Source organism: Phocoena phocoena, chromosome 2 (genome assembly GCF_963924675.1).
Source record: "Phocoena phocoena chromosome 2, mPhoPho1.1, whole genome shotgun sequence".
Taxonomy (NCBI): Eukaryota; Metazoa; Chordata; class Mammalia; order Artiodactyla; family Phocoenidae; genus Phocoena; species Phocoena phocoena.
This window is the reverse complement of record NC_089220.1, coordinates 106721708-106736211: the sequence shown is the minus strand read 5'-3', so window position 1 is coordinate 106736211 and position 14504 is coordinate 106721708.

The following is a 14504-nucleotide window of genomic DNA, read 5'->3' as shown; positions in this document are numbered from 1 at the left end:
GCCTCAGTTTCTCCATCTTTAGAATGAGAACCTCAAGGGTTTATTTTTGATTTCCCATTTGTTCGGTCTGGCCTACAGCTGGCACACTGCATTTGTTTGTTCAAAGTCAGATTATTCTGTGATGTTTTCTTTAATAACAAATGGAGGGAAACAAAACCCAGCCCCCACCTCTCTCTGACAACAAACCCTGTTCTCTCCACCCTCAGGCTCTGGGGCCGCTCTGGGTGCTGGGGATTTCCACCCTGACATTTTCTCCCACAGTTCTGGTCCTGATGACTCTGAAGCCGGAGGTGCATCTGCCTCTGGGGACCCACAGAACATGCTGGGAAGTGGGAAGTGGTGAACAAGGCTGGCACACAACAGGGTTCAGTAGAGGGTAGGAGTTATTGTGACAGCCCTACCAACCCTCCTGGTCCTGGTGGGAAATCCCTGAAGGCCAGGTTGCCTTCTGGAGGCCTGGCGGCTCTGGTCACTACTGTCCTTTTCTCATTCCCAGGGACCCCAGAAGGGTATGTAGTAGCCCCAGAGGGGAGTAACTTATCCAAGGGGAGCAAAGCTGGAGCAAAATCTCCAGATCCCTAGATCCCTGGCTGTCCCTTCATCCCACCCTGCCCTGCCTTCTCCTCGCCTTGGCCAGAGTACAGGCCTCACAGGGTCAGGCCTCACACCTCAGGATTCACTCCATGGTCAAGACTGTTGTCCTGACCCCTCAGGGCTGAGTGCTGTGAGGAAGTCTGTGCAGGGTGATTTCAGGGGTACCTCTGTACTCTAACCAGCCCCTGGCCTGCTTATGGACACCCACCATCCAGACTTAGAAATTCTTCTCTTTGATACTTCCCTGTACAGAAGAACTTTGTTTTCTCAGTCACAGGGGCTAAGATGGGAACGAATTCAGGGAGGCCCTTTCCCAGGAGCAAGCTTCTGGGTGGGGGAAGGGAAGAAGGGCCTGTACTGGGAAGTGCCTAGAGCAGGTGGGCAGGGGGCTTGGAGGGCTTCCCAGGCCCCTTCTGCCTCACAGAGTGTGCTCTTCAGACTTTGAGAGAGAAAGATAGCTTACACTTCAATGCTTCTCCTTTGTCAATTGAAAGAGTGAACAGCGTGCCACAGGAAGGCGCCTCAGCATGGACTTTGTGATGAGACAGACTTGTGTCTGACCCTGGTTCTGTCACCAACTCGATATGTGACTCTGGGCAAGTGACTTCCTCTAAGCCTCAGTTTCCCCCTCTGTTAGAATGGGCCTGATAACACCCACCTCCAAAGGCTGTCATCAGAGTAAAATGAAAGAACGTATCAGAGCCCAGTGCCTGCACATAGTAGGGCTGCACTAAAAGCAGGCTTCCATTCTTCCTTCCCTCTTCCTTGTTCCCCAGTCTGTTTGGATGGTAAACCAGATGGTTCTCTGGCTGAAAGCAACAGAAGCTGACTGGGGATAACTTAAAGGGGAAAATGCATTGGGAGTTTATTGGGTTATTAACTAAAGTAAAAGAAAATGATGAAATCAGGGACTTCCCTGGTGGTGCAGTGGTTAAGAATCCGCCTGCCCATGCAGGGGACACGGATTTGAGCCCTGGTCTGGGAAGATCCCACATGCCGCGGAGCAACTAAGCCCATGCACCACAACTACTGAGCTTGTGTTCTAGAGCCTGCAAGCCACAACTACAGAAGCCCATGTGCCTAGAGCCCGTGCTCCACAACAAGAGAAGCCACCACAATGAGAAGCCCGTGCACCGCAACGAAGAGTAGCCCCCGCTCGCTGCAACTAGAGAAAGCCCGCGCGCAGCAACGAAGACCCAATGCAGCCAAAAAAGAAAGAAAGAAAGAAAAGAAAATGATGAAATCAGCCTCAAGAAGGATAGGACCCAGAGAGCCCAGGGATGAGTCTGAAGCTCAGTGGTTTGGGGTGCTGCCATTGAAATGGTCATTGGCTTCCCATTAGTTGGTCCCTCTGCACAAGATTCCCAGGAGAGAGCATCTGATTGGCCAAGCTTGGGTCAGATACCCATCCTTGGCCGCGGGGCACTGAGATAGACAGTTTCTCCTGGACGCGTGGAATGGGGAAGGAGCAGTTCCCCAAAGGAAAGCAGAGAGAAGAGAGGCTGGCTGGGAAAAACAGCAGGCATAACACTCTATAGATGGAATTTCTGACACAGATGAAGACCAACTGTAGAATGTTCTTTGAATTTAAAGCAGAGGCAGGACTTAAACATTGGAAAGGCCGAGGGAAAGCCACAGCTTACATTTGCTATAGTCGTGTATCCCAAGGCATGGGTGGAGTAGGGAGAGAGCAAAGCAACTAGAGGGGTGCTGAATGTGGAGTCAGGAAGTTTAGGTTCAAATCCCAGCTCTGTTACTTACTAAATGAGGATTGGGCAGGTCAGTTTACCTCTCTGGACCTCACTTTTTTCATCTGTAAAATGGGACTGATCCTCACCGGGATGAGGCTTAAATGAAAACGTGTGTAAAGTGTGCTTTTGAAACTGTATCCAGCACAATAGGTGTAGTGGTAAAGGTTTATTATATGTTTAAAAAACACAAAAACAAAAAACTCTGACTCTGAAACCTGGAACCTGACCTGCGTTTGTAGCCTCTTGAATTACATCCTTATTGCTGACTTTACTTGCTGTTGAGAATGCAGTCATCTGGGAAGTAGGGATACTCACCTTCAATCTGGGCTATTTGGGAAAGTATTTTATTAGGGGTTCAAGGGGAATCAGTAGCAGATCACAGTGTTCTTTTGGAACTATTAGAAGCCCGGCTGCCCTTGTGAGACAGTGGGGGGAGCAGGAAGAATCAGTCTAACTAAAAAAGTCTCCCCTCCCTCTCTCTCAAAACCCTGGGCTTATAGCAGGGCTTCTTCATGATTTTTTGTGGCATGGCCCCTTTGGGAGTCTAGTGAAGATTATGGTCCCATCTCAGAATGATGTTTTTAAATAGATAAAACAGAGGATTATAAAGGAAATCAATTATACCAAGATTTGGTTATAAAATATTTTTTAATGAGTGTGTAATATAATCAACGTGTTTCCTTATTCACATTTTCAATAACAAAGTCTAGCATTGAAATGATGATGAGTATAAATCACATATATATATTTTTTTTTTTTTTTTTTTTTTTTTTTGCGGTACGCGAGCCTCTCACTGTTGTGGCCTCTCCCGTTGCGGAGCACAGGCTCCGGACGCGCAGGCTCAGCAGCCATGGCTCACAGGCCCAGCCGCTCCGTGGCATGTGGGATCTTCCTGGACTGGGGCCCGAACCCGTGTCCCCTGCATCGGCAGGCAGACTCTCAACCACTGCACCACCAGGGAAGCCCCAATATGAGAATTTTAAAAAGAGTATCTCACCTTAGTTTGAACTGTTTTGATTGTTAGTGAGATTGAGTGTATATGCACATGTTTATTGGTAATTTGTAACTTCTTGTGTGAATTGCCTATTCAAACTTTGTCTCTTATCTACTTGGATATTTACCTTCTAATTTGTTTGAAAAAACTTTCTCATTAAAAAGGATATTACTTCCTCATCTGTTACATGTACTGCAAATACCTTTCCCTAACATCTCATTTGCCTTTTAGTTTGGTTATGGTGCATTTTTCCCCCAGTATGAATAGCTTGAGGTTTGAGTGGTCCGATGTGTTGATCTGTAAGGTGAAGGGGTAGCCCTGCCCACTTTGCCTTAGTGCCTGACAAGTTTGCATTTGTATAATATGAACGTCTCGTATTTTTTCCCAGTACCAATTGAGATCTCTCTGCCTCTCCTGAGTAGGGGGTGCTCCCAGAGCTACTGGGCAGGGCCCAGAGTATAGTCTGACTGTCCATCCCTGGTGCATAGCCAGGTGAAGAACTCTTTCCCAACCCCACCTCAGGTTCACCAACCTCAAGTTCAAACCCCATTGGGTGAAGATAATTCTGCTGATGATGTCAGTGTTCAAGTCAGCCCCAGGTGTTCAGAGCATGTCCACCCAGAGGCCACTCTGCAGCAAGTGTGGTCAAGGCCAGTCCCAGATAACCCACTTGGAGCCCAGCTCCAGGCCCTGCCTTTAGTATTAGCCAGGACGCTCAGAACTTTGCCTGAGGCTCTCAGTGCACTGGCTTTGCCCTGGAGCGGCTATGTTATGGGCAGCCTTCCCCTGCCTGAGGCCCTATGAGCAAGGCAAGCAGGCAGGTAAACACAATGACTGAGCATCTACCGCATGCCAGGCATCTCCACTCAGGTGTCTCTACCCATGGTCTCAACAACCTTGGACTTATTAACCCTCCCCCACCCCCAGTTTTGGGATGAGGAAACTGAGACTCTGAGAGGTGGGTTACTATCCCCAATTTATTCAGCTTAGCAAGTTGAAGAACCCGGATTTAAACCTACATTCTGTTTCAGTCTCCCAAATTGGTACCAATTCACCCTAAGACCTTAAGGCTTAAGCTCTCTCCTTAGCTTCTGGGAAAATGAATAGGGGGGACTCATTTATACCAGAGTGTAAAGGACTAATACAGGTTAGCAATATCCTCTTTCCCAGTGGGCTCCAAGATCTGGGTCTAAGTCTGATCACTCTTTGTCTCACACATAGCTGGTCATGGCCTGGGATGGCCTGGGCCAAAGAAGGTTGGGGTTAGTTGAACTCTTTCTTTGGGAAATTCCCCCTAAAGCTGAGGCATTTCCTTCTAGGTATCACTGGAAAGTTCCCAGAAGCCTCCTTCCCTACCCTCTCTGCCTAACTGCCCTCAGGCCAGGCAAGAATGCAAGAGAAAGATATGGCAGCTCTGGGGCTAGGTCTGCCCCTCCCATCCCCAGCTTGTCTGTGGTCCCTGCACAGCTCCCTGATCCTTCAGGGTAAGGGAAGGGTGGACAGTGGGGGTGGGCGTTGGGGAGACTCCTTGGCAGCCTCGCTGTGAGGAGCATGACTTAAAGGTGCCTGACACCCCAGGGTCAGGCCTGGTGTTAATTGAGGGATATAGGAATGGAAAGAAGGGGGTCTTGCCAAAGCACCATGGAGATCCCAGGGGCCACTGCAATGGAAATTGTGCCTCTGGAGGTCTCCAGGCTCAAGGAGACATGGGGGGGATTCCAGCTTGGATTCTGACAGACTGGATTTGAATCTTGGCTCTGCACTTTTACCATTGAGTGCTTCGGGGGAAGTGACTTAATCACTCTGAGCCTTGATTTCCTCATGGTAAAATGGGAACACCACTTTATTTATTTTTAAAATAAATTTATTTATTTTTGGCTGCGTTGGGTCTTTGTTGCTGTGTGCCGGCTTTCTCTAGTTGCAGCGAGCGGGCTTCTCATTGCAGTGGCTTTTCTTGTTGCAGAGCATGGGCTCTAGGCGCGCGGGCTTCAGTAGTTGTGGCGCATGGGCTCAGTAGTTGTGGCTCGGGGGCTCTAGAGCGCAGGCTCAGTAGCTGTGGCACACGGGCTTAGTTGCTCTGCGGCATATGGGGTGTTCCCGGACCAGGGCTCGAACCCGTGTCCCCTGCATTGGCAGGCAGAATCTTAATCACTGCGCCACCAGGGAAGTCCCCGGAGCACCACTTTAATAATGGGCTGTTGTGAGCACTGAAAGAGGCAATACATTGAAAAAGTCTAGCAACTTCAATAACTGGCAGTGTCTGATCAGAGCGCTGTGTTGAGAGCGTCAGTTAGAAAGAGTGCTGGGACCAACCAGCCGCGTCTGCACAAGGTGAGATGAGAGGGGTGGCCATGGCTGGGGGTCAGGTTGGTGCATGGTCGGTGTTAAATAAATAACTAGGAAGTCCCTTTCCCCCTTTCTGGGAGGTCACCTTCCCCACTTGTCACTCCCTTACCTATAAGTGCCTGGATGTCCCCCATCTTTCTCTGCCCCCAGCCACAAACCCATGGAGCCGCTGTAAGTCTGAGGTTCACATCCCAAAGGAGGCTGCTTTCCTAACTGCAGAAACCTCCCTCCTGTTTGTGCCTCAGGAAGCACATCACTAAGAGATTCCGGTGGCTGACAGAGAACTGGCTTCAGATTGGGGAATGAGTCTAAATGTATAGATTTGGAAAAAAAGACCCCCACCAAACTCTCTACTTAGCAAATGACTGCAAGTCTACATGCTGAAATATTAACAGTGGCATTGTATGCATACTATGTGTAAATAAAAGTCATCTACATACATTATATACATACTATATGTATGTAGAACTTCATTTCCTTTAAATACACTAATATATTTTCCATTGAACATGTATTATATTTATAATGAGAAACAAAATCCTGTTGAACAATACATTTTCCCTTGAATAATTGTATCAATGTTGCTTTTTCTTTGAAGTACTGAAATCTATATTGGCAGGTGGATCAAAGTACAGATTGAACAGCTCAAACGTCTCCCAAACTCTCCTTACTCATTTTGGTCCTTACACATTTGGGCGCCTTTGAGAACCTCCAAAGAATCCAACTCAGTATCTCTCCCCTCAACTCAATACCCATTTTCTGAACTCCATGCACCCCAGCTCTGTGCCAGGAGCTGGGGGATTATGCTGAAGACGGGTGATCTCCATCCTCAAGAGGTTGGGCAAATGAAGGAAGGAAATAAATGCATTTCAGTGGCTGGCATTTAGAGATGAAAGAACTAAATACAGGAGGGAGAGGTAGAAGGAAGCTTCCCAGCTGGGCAGTGGGTCACCCCAGCTGTAACTTGGGCCCCCCAGTGTCCTCTCAAACTTTGCTGAGGCTTGGGGTCCCCAGGTGTGCTGCGGAGCGCTCTGAAAAGGGCCCCTCTTCCCTGCTGATTCTGAGGGCAGAGCTGTGGAGAGCCCGGTCCCTGGGGCGGGTGCTGTGAGGCGCAGCCACTAGGCCAGGCTTCTGTTGGCATATTGCCCACAGCTTTCCTGGGGCCTAGTGGGAGTGCTGCCCCCGGGAGCCCTCCCCTGCCTGTAGAGAGCGGCTACTGGCCCAGAGGAAGAGTGAAGCCACTGTCTTCAGGCCTCAGAGAGAGACAGGCTTGGTGAGCTGACTCCCGAGGGGGGGAGAGTGTGCCTGGCAGTTCCCCTGTGGACTCAAGCTGCTGCTGTCCTCACTGCCAGGGCCGAGGGCACCAGCTGCTCCCGGCTACTGCCGAGAAGATCAGAGAAGCAAGGCCAAGGCGTGGAGTGGGTTCAGAGACCTGGGCTCTAGTCCTGACTCTGCCACTGATTCTCTGGGCAAGCCTGGTACTACTTATTACCTAGTACATGCCAGACACCGTGTGAGATATTTTACACATTTTAAAAAAAAGTATTTTCTTCCTTTTACTGGTGAAGAAACGGAGGCCCAGAGAGGTTCCATAAATTGCAGAGTCACACGGCTGGAATTTCGATCCGGTTCTCTTTGGCTCCAAAGCTGCTGCTCTTTTCCCTGCCCTGCCTCTGTCTCTGGACACCCCCATCTCTTCCTCATCCTATAAAGAGGCTGGACTTGATGAAAGGAAGGGGCAGGAAGGAAGCCCTTCACTAAACAAACCTATCTGTGCCCCCCACCTACCTAGGGCTTACTGTCATTGCCCTCAGAGCCACTGGGCCCGAGGGTTCCCCACCATGGTTGGGTTTGCACCAAGGCTTCTGATCCCTGGGGGTTGGGTCCAGCGCCATCAGGTGACCTCAGACACCCCCTCCCGCCCCACCCCCCCGCAGTGGCCCCAGTCCACACAGTGAGGGCTGTTTTTATTCTTTTTTCTTTTCGTTTCCTTTCCTTCTTTCTTTCTCTTTGGCCAACTGGGGCCAGAAAATCAACTGAAGAAGGAAAATACAAATAGTCGGGAGAAGCTGTGACTGGGGCCTACTTTCTGCAAACTTTCAGGGACTCTGTAGGGTCTACCTTTCTCTACCTGAAGCTCCAAAAATCCAGGCTCCTTCTCTCCCTGCCACCCTTTGCAGAGTGAAGACCCGCGTGCCCTGTCATCTCTGCTTGGCTGGAGGACACTGCCCCTTAGGATTCTGGGCACTAACCCCCATCTGCAGTTCCACAGCCCTTTCCCATTTGTTACTTCACCCACAGCCCTGCTTCGCTGGGGGCAGGAGAAAGGGGTCAGTAGGCATATAGTTCCAGGGCCATTTGACAGATGAGAAAACTGAGGCCATACAAGTAGTAGGAGGTAGGCCTTCCATCTCCAAGTCCTGGCTCTTCCTTAGTTGAGTGACTGTGGCTTCTGACCTGGTCATTCTGCGTTCCTTTCTCTACCCTCTATGGAGTTTTCTTGCTGAAGCTGCACCGAGTCTGGAATGCAGCCTGTCTCCCTGAGTTTCCTAGGTTTGTGCCAGCAGCTTCCAGGCTGGCTCTTCTACAGGAATTGAGCTACCCTTTGCTCCATTCCTGCTGACAAGAACATCCGAGACCTTTGTTTCTCCCCCAGGAGAAATTGGAAACCTGATGGCCTGCTGAGGGCTCCATCAGAAATTACTTCCTGACCACCTGCCCTGGTCTCCCTTCACCCCAAAGCGGAAACGACAACCCTCTAGGATTAGTGCAATGGGAGGTTGGCAGCAGGGCTCTGTGGCAGCCCTTAGGATCATGTGAATCAGGGGAACCGAACACTCATGTTCTCCTTCCAGATAAGATAAAGGTTTCCTTTTGTTCTTGTTGGGGAAGGAGCCGACCCTGCCAGGTGCCAAAAATGCTAACGAGGCCCCAAGAGAGAACCTGCCTGGTGGAAAGAGCACTGAACTTGGAGTCACACAGGGCTCTGCTGATTCCCAGAGGTGTGACTTTGGGCAAATCAGGTTGCCTCTCTGAGCTTGCCTTAGAGGGTTGTTTGGAAGGAGCGATGGGGCAACACTGCAGCACTTATGGCCTTATAAAGATGCTCATGACATGTCGGTATGAAAAAGCAGGTTACAAAAAGATGTGTACAATAGGCCCCCATTACTGTGAAATACAGAAAAATAACTAAGAGCCATAAACCACAATGCTATCAGTGTTTGTCCTGAGTGATGGGATCATGGACGTCTTATGTTTTTCCCTTATGTATATTTTCTAAGTCTTTTTCTAGAGTGGGCACGTGTTATATATTTATCAGCTATTGCCACAATAATGCTGCATAACAGACCAGCCCCCAAACGCAGTGGCTTATATCACAATTCTCATGCTCACAGGTCTGCGGGTCAACTGCAAGTTGATTGATGGAGGTTGGGCTTGGCAGGGCTGCTCTGTCTCAGGCTGCAGGTCACCTGGGCCTGCTTCTCACTGCAGGCTGGGCTCAGGGCTGCTCCATCTGTCCTTACTTTGGGACTCTGGCTCAAGGGACAAGCAGTTATCCAGGACTTGCGTCTCCGTCCGGATCACCAGAGCCTAAGACACAAGCCAAACCATATAAACATGTATAAAGCCTCTGCTTACATAATTTCAACAACATATTGGCTAAAGCAAGTCATGTGGCCAAGCCCAACATCAGTGGAGCAGGAAAGTATATGCCACCACAGTAGAAATGGGAGGGGAGTGAATATATGCTGAATAATAACCCAGATGTATTACTTACTACTTATATAATAAAACAAGAATGATGTGCTTTGTGAGGTGTATTCACATTATCCACTAGAGGAAATCCTAAGGGGCTCTTCAAGAATAAGACAAGGGAGCCATTATATAATCTTATTGTTAGAGGATAGAACAAACGTTAGAGGAAGAGGCTGACTTTCTCTATGTTTATCCTCTCTGTTCTTTTAAGATAAGCGGCCACTACCATTTCTGGCTCCTACAGTGCCCCACAGGAAGGTGGCAAGTACCAACACAGATTCATGGGCAATTATAGCTAAAGGCCAGATCTTCCTTCGAGAGTTCCCACCCAAATCTGTCTGAATCCACTTCCTATTGACTTCCTTTCTTTTGGGTTCTCTCAGTTCATTTAACCATTCATTCAGAATATATTTATTAAGCACCTACTATGTGTTGGTATTCTTCTAGCCATGGGGTTATGTTGGTGAACAAGGCAACATTGTTTCCTTTCAATAAACAAGGAAATCTCTCTAGGGTTTACTTTCTAGTGGGGAGGTGGGATGGGTACCAGGTGTGGAGGGAGATGCTAGTGACATTGATAATGCCAAGTAGTGTGAATGCTAAGAAGTAAATAAGATAGGATAGTGCAGAGATGGATAGGGCAGGGGATGGCTGTTTTGGATGGTGAGGTCACGGAAGGCTTCCTTGAGGAGGTGTTGTTGGGAATTATTGGAAGGTGCCTCTTGGGACCTGACCTTTTTATCTGGGCTTTTTAGTCCATGACTCTAAGTCTCACCTGGCTTGGCTTCTTCCTCGCTTTGGCCTACCTTGAGGAGTTCTCTTGTCATAGCTGAATTTCAAAACTCAACCCAGCTTCCCACTGCCTGGCTGGTGCCCCAGTCAGCTTAACTAGTCCTCAACAAAGAGGAGACCCACAAAATCCTATTAGAGCAAGCCAACCACTATTAAACTCCTATTGCATACCAAACTAGTAGTGCATTTATTGGCATCTTCTGTAAACCAAACCAATAGGCATTTATGGAGCACCTGTTATATGCCAAATCAACAGTCATTTACTGAGTGCTTATTGCATACCCAAGCCAACAAGTATTTATTTACCATGTGCCTGGAACTGAGGAGAACACAAAAGTTCTAGCTATTTCTAAGAACTTGCAATTGAGTTATAGAGGCAAATGTTACACGAATGTAGCTATAACAGGCAGGGCTTAATAGAATAAGTACTATGTGGCACAGAATGTGCTCTAAGTACTTTGAGATTCTAGAGGTGATCCTAGAGATCATCATGGAATGGGTTACTCACCGAAGGCTTCATGGAGGAGGTGGGCTTTAAAGAACAGATAGGACTGAGATAGAAAAGAAAGACAGGGACTGGGGAAGCATGGCTGGTCCTAGGGAGTACGTGCTTGGGAACCCTGGGATATGATTCTGGGCATTCGTTATGTGGGCCTGGTGCCCTGTCCTTTCTGGTTTGTCAGCATTCTCATAACAGCCAACTCCCCCATGACCTCTGTTTCTTCTGGGCCACAGCTGGATTCCTTGGCATCTATAATAATTTGCCTGGGTGATCAGAGGCTGATGTCATCTGGCTAATGTCAGAATGGGCAGCCCTGCAAAAAAGTTGTGATATTTTCAGTAGATAAGAGCATAAGCCTGGGCTTCCCTGGTGGCGCAGTGGTTGGGAGTCTGCCTGCGAATGCAGGGGATGCAGGTTCGAGCCCTGGTCCGGGAGGATCCCACATGTCGCGGAGCGGCTAGGCCCGTGAGCCGTGGCCGCTGAGCCTGCGCGTCCAGAGCCTGTGTTCCGCAACGGGTGAGGCCGCAGCGATGAGAGGCCCGCATACTGAAAAAAAAAAAAAAAAAGAGCATAAGCCCATAAAGTTTGGGCTCAGGATGTCCAAGTACAGTCTATTTCTAGTCCAGATGTCCTCCCACCTCCTAACACAGGCATCTTTAAAAATGATCATGTTTCTCTCCTCAACCTGGAGCCTTGAGACAGCAGCCAGAGCTATCTAGAATTGATTAGATTTGAGGGATGGGCTCAACGGCCTTTTACCAGATTTCAGGAAGAATGACCCACTATCTTTTTATTACTCTGATGGCTAATAATATAGTCTACTTTCCAGAAACCAATCAGGAGAAAATCTGAAGTTATAAAACGACTCCATTAAGGATAATCATTTTTTTCACACTAAAAATATTTTCCTGGCACCCACTCCGAAGAGACTGGGACTGGGTAAAAAGGGAGAATAAGCCACAGGTTCAGGATCCCTGTGGATAAGGAGCCCCTCCACCCCTTGAATATAAGACTTAACTCAATTTATAGAGTCCGTTTATACAGCTTCTCAGGAGACTTGCTCTTTTTCGTACGTAGTGGTGATTACTCCATCTGTAGAATTAGTTTATATTTCATTTATTGGCAGGTTACAATGACTGTGGAAAGCTAAAGAGCCTTTGAACATTCTCATTGTAGAGGGAAATGTTTAGACCTTGGGCAAAATAAAAACTGAAACTGAGAGGCAGGTGTAAAACAGGCTGGAAGATTCATTCTGAGGAGGAAATAAACCCGCACAGGCTTTCTTCCCCACTGGAGTCCCTAGGAAAACTGAGAAGCAGCAGGCAGGCTCTCAGAGTTCCCTGCAATCGCAGAGGCATCCACTCTGGAAGGAAGTGAGCTGCAAAGGGAGCAGGGCTAAGGAGCCCTGTCACATACATATTTAAAGAACACCAGGCAGCTGGCTCCAGATTCATCCCGGACACTTGTAAGTGTGTCATAGCAGGTGGCAGAGGAATGAGTATGAGTTGACCTAAATCCATCCAGCCACTCACCAGCTCACCAGCTGTGGGGCTGTGTGGCTATGTCAGCCCAGCTCCTTTGAGGCTTATTTATATGTGTAGAGGTTTATTAAGCAAAAGCCTGTGTGCAAAATGGGGAGCAGCTAGGGAGGCTGGGGGAGCCATCAGACCTCAAGGCGGATCTGACCCCTGAGGGAAGGAAGGCAGGCCTGATGGGAGAGTTGAGACTGCAGTGCAGATCTAAAGAAGGTCAGCAAGGCTGATGGGGGTCCTTGAGTCAAAGCCCGCCTTCAGAGGAGTCCCCTGATTTCCAGGTCTGCCTTGGTATCCCCACAGGGAGTGGCTTGTGGGAAGCATGGCCTCAGAGCAAACGCCTTGAGCAGTTGCCTTACTTCTCGGAGCCTCGGATTCCTCAACTGCAAAAAGAAAGTTGCTGAGAGATTTAAATAAAGCAGCATATTTAAAGTGCTTGGGGGACTTCCCTGGTGGCGCAGTAGTTAAGAATCCGCCTGCCAATGCAGGGGACACAGGTTCAAGCCCTGGTCCGGGAAGATCCCACATGCCGCGGAGCAACTAAGCCCACGCGCCACAACTACTGAGCCTGCGCTCTAGAGCCCACGAGCCACAACTGAGCACGCATGTCAAAACTACTGAAGCCCGGGCACCTAGAGCCCGTGCTCCGCAACAAGAGAAGCCACTGTAGTGAGAAGCCCGCGCACCGCAACAGAGTAGCCCCTGCTCGCCGCAACTAGAGAAAGCCCGCGCAGCAACGGAGACCCAACACAGCGCCCCCCAAAACAAAAAAAAACTTAATAAAAAAATAAAATAAAATAAGTGTTTGGGATGGAATCAGGTGCCCAGTAAATGTTCAATGGACATCAACTCCCTCCATTCCCTTGTCTTACCCCACCCAGAGGCAAGTTCAGCACAGCAACAAGACCTCTCTCCCTGCATCAACCATGCTTCCTCCACCTCCCCCCAGCCATACACACAAGAAGACAGGTGTGTGTGCCCCAAGGCTGGGGCCTGAGGGCTTGTGTTTGAGCAGCCAGGCCCTCGAGCCTTTATCATAGCTGACATGGGGCTACAGCCCTGATTAGGACCTGGGGTGGGGAGGAGGGAGACCCCGAAGTACAGATGGCATTCTTACTTAGGGGAACTCACATCAGAGTTGGAGCCATGAGCCACAACGCCTCAGGAACATCCTCAGGGGAGACTCCCAGGCAAGCTCTGCTACCAAGAACGCTGCGCTGAGGTCCACACCACCTGCTGCCCCAGGAATACTGGGTATCTTCCCTCAGAGGGAGACTTTGGGGATGGCTGTAAGGCAGTCCCTGGCCCCTGCCTTGCCCACAGCTGCGACGTCACCCTCATGATCCTGCCGTGTTAGTCTCTGTTTCTGTCTCTGTCTGCCTCTCCAACACCCCACCGTGAAAAAAGCTAGGCCTTTGTGCCTGCTGGTCCCTCTACCTACGGGGTCCTTCCCCTTGCCTCACCCTCCTAGCGAAAGCCTTCTCCCAGTTCAGCTCAGCTGTCTCCTCTCTTGGGCAGCCTTTCCTGACCCACTCTTCTTGCTACCGACTCCAGTCCGTTTGGCATGTCTCTGTGCCTCGGTTTCTGTATCTGGAAAATGGGGGTGATGATGGCAACACTATAGCGAATTGCAGTGTGGCAGTAAAAATTAAATGAGGTAATGATAAACACACCTTATAAAGGGCTGTATCAATGAGCCTCATTGCTAACGGTAGGTGCGTGTCCAACAGACACTGGTCTGTGAACCTATAATATGGGAGAGTGGGAGTGGGGTGAGAGCCCACAGTGCAGCAACGTGGAGGCAGCGCTGGACTCAGGGGCAAAAGACCTGCTTCTGTCTTTGCCGCTGGGCTACATGTCCCTGAGCCAACCCTTGTCCCCTCTGAGCCTCAATTTCCTCCTTTGTACATGGGTGTGGCCTCCAAGGTGCCCTCCTGGCTACCCTAGCTTGGCTCAGAATCTCCTGTGCTCTTCAGGTGTTGCCTGAGCTCTGAGATGCTGTCCGGCTCGCAGGCTGGACAGCTCCCATGGTATTTTGGGAGGCAGCAGAGGCTCCCAACTCTCAGCATCTGGACAGCACCTCAGGCTGGGAAGATGAAGGCCCTGGCGGACCTCAGGCCCTGGCTCAAGGGGTGCGGTGTGGGAGAACGGGAGGCCCCTTCCAGGAGGGGAGGGGAGGCACCAGCAGAAGGGAGGAGCTCCAAGGCCTTAGAGGACAGGCGGGAGGGGTCTGCACA